The sequence below is a fragment of the Trichechus manatus genome, unplaced genomic scaffold (genome assembly GCF_000243295.1).
Source record: "Trichechus manatus latirostris isolate Lorelei unplaced genomic scaffold, TriManLat1.0 scaffold00061, whole genome shotgun sequence".
In the NCBI taxonomy this organism is placed as follows: domain Eukaryota; kingdom Metazoa; phylum Chordata; class Mammalia; order Sirenia; family Trichechidae; genus Trichechus; species Trichechus manatus.
The window spans coordinates 658,086-660,991 of record NW_004443997.1 but is presented as its reverse complement, the minus strand read 5'-3'; the positions used below and the strand labels follow the sequence as shown (position 1 = coordinate 660,991).

Genomic DNA, 2,906 nt, shown 5'->3' with positions numbered 1-2,906 from the left:
GGTTGTTAACCAATGTCATAAAACAACATGTGTACTACTGTTACATGAGAAACTATTTGTTCTGTAAGCCTTCACCTGAAGTACAATAAAATATTTAAAAAAAAAAAAAAGAGCATTTCCCTTGAGAATGGGAACAAGAAAGACAAGGATGCCCTTTATGCCACTCTAATTCAATATTGTACTGGAATTTCTAACTAGAGCAATAAGGCAGGAAAGGGAAATAAAGAGTATCCAGATTGGAAAGGAAGAAGTAAAACTATCCTTATTTGCAGATGACATGATCCTATACATAGAAAATCCCAGAGACTCCGCAAGAAAGTTACTGAAACTAATAGAAGGACTCAGTAAAGTGGCAGGGTAAAAGACTAACACACAAAAATCATTTCGGTTCCTCTACCCTAACAAGGAGAATTCTGAAAAGGAAATCAAGAAATCAATACCATTTACAACAGCCCCCAAAAGAATAGAATACCTAAGAATAAACCTAACTAGGATGTAAAAGACTTATACAAGGAAAACTATAAAAAATACTGCAAGAAAAGAGATCTATATAAATTAAAAAAACATTCCATGCTCACAGATTGGAAGACTTAACATTGTGAAAATGTCAATACTACCAGAAGCAATCTATAAATATAATGCAATTCTGATCCAAATCCCAACAACATTCTTTAATGAAATGGAAAAACCCATCTCCAACTTTATATGGAAAGGAAGGAGGTCCCAAATAGCTAAAGTAATACTGAAGAATAAGAACAAATAGGAGACCTCATACTTCTTGATCTCAAAAGTTACTATACAGCCACGGTAATCAAAGCAGCCTGATACTGGTTCAAGGACAGACAGACACATAGACCAATGGAATAGAATTGAGAACACAGAAGTAAATCCATCCATCTATGGGCAGAAGTCCATTCAATGGGGAAGAAACGGTCTCTTTAACAAATAGTGCTGGCGAAGCTGGATATCCATATACAGAAAAATGAATCAGGATCCATACATCATACCATGCACAAAACCTAACTCAAAATGAGCCAAAGACCTAAATGTTAAAGCTAAAACTATAAAGTTCCTGGAAGATAACATAGGATCAAAACTAGGGGGCCTAATTTTTGGCATTTTTGTTCTATCAAACAGAACTAAAAATATACAAATGACAGAAAATAAATTAGATAACTGGGATCTCCTAAAAATTAAATACTTATGCTCATGAAAAGACTTTACCAATTGAGTAAAAAGAATCTACAAACTGGGAAAAAATCTCGGCAACAACACATCTGATAAGGATCTAATCTCTAGAATATATAGAAAACTTCAACAACTCAACAACAAAAAGACATACAATACAATCAAAAAATGGACAAAGGCTACAGATATAATGCAATCCCAATCCAAATTCCAACAGCATTCTTTAACAAGATGAAAAAACTAATCACCAGCTGTGGTCGTTAAGGTTGTGTGTCAACTTGGCTGGGCCATGATTCTCAGTGGTTTGGCAGTTATGATATAGTTTGGCAGTTGTACAATGATGCGATCATTTCCATGATGAGATTTGATATAATGTGATCATCTCCATGATAGGATCTACTGTGAGTAGTCAATCAGTTGAAAGGGAGTTTTCCTGGGCGTGTGGCCCACATCAAATATAAGTGGACATTCTGGCAAGGCTCATGGGCTTTTGCTCAATCTGGATCCTGCAGCTGGCTCCTGTTAGTCTGACCTCCGGTTCTTGGGACTTGAGTTAGCAGTTTACCTGTGGTCTTGCCTGCCGATCTTGGGATTCTTTGATCTTTGCTGCCTATAAGCAAGAGCCCTGCTGTCTGACCTGTCGATCATGGGTTCCCCAGCCCCTGTAGCTATGTGAATCAGGAGAAGTCTCTATCCTGACCCACAGACTTGGTACATTCCAGCAGCTACAATCGCATGAGCCATTTCCTTAATATAAATCTCTCCCTCTCTCTCTCTCTCTCTATATATATATACACATATATGTATACGTATTTATACTTTACTGGTTTTGCTTCTCTAGAGAAACCAGGCTAAGACACGAAATTTATATGGAAAGAAAAAAGGCCCTGGATAAATAAAGCATTACTGAAGAAGAACAACAACAAAGGAAGCCTCTCACTACCTGATTTCAGAACCTACTATACAGCCAGAGTAATCAAAATAGTGTGGTACTGGTACAATGACAGACACATAGGCCAACGGAACAGAATTGAGAATCCAGACATAAACCCATCCACCTGTGGACAGCTGATCTTCAACAAAGGGCCAAGTCCATTAAATATAGAAAAGACAGTCTCTTTACCAAATGGTGCTGGTAAAACTGGATGTCCATCTGTAAAAAAAAATGCAACAGGACCCATACCTCACACAATAAAAAAAAAAAAAAGAAAAAAACTAACTCAAAATGGATCAAAGACTTAAACATAAAACCTAAAACTATAAAAATCATGAAAAAAAAATAGGAACAATGCTAGGGGCCCTAATACATGGCATAAATAGAACACCAAACATAACTAAAAATGCACAAACAGCAGAAGATGAGCTAGATAAATAGGACCTCTTAAAAATTAAACACTTAGGCCCATCAAAAGACTTCTCCAAAAGAGAACCTACACCAGGAAAAAATTTTGGTTACAACACATCCAACAAGCATCTACTCTCTAAAATTTACAGAAAACTTCAACACCTCAACAAAAAAAACACAACAATCCAACTAAACAATGGACAAAGAAAATGAACAGACACTTCACCAGAAAAGACATTCAGGCAGCTAACAAACACATGAAGAAATGCTCGCTATCATTAGCCATTAGAGAGATGCAAATCAAAACTACAATGAGATGCCATCTCACCCCAACAATAACAACACTAACTGAAAAAAAAAAAAAAAAAGGCCA

General features: G+C 36.4%; 1 protein-coding gene across 4 annotated transcripts in view; it reads right to left on the bottom strand.

The window, feature by feature from the left end:
- HORMAD2 (HORMA domain containing 2) overlaps window positions 1-2,906 on the bottom strand; it is a 125,036-nt gene that overhangs the window by 108,224 nt on the left and 13,906 nt on the right. The window lies entirely within an intron of this gene.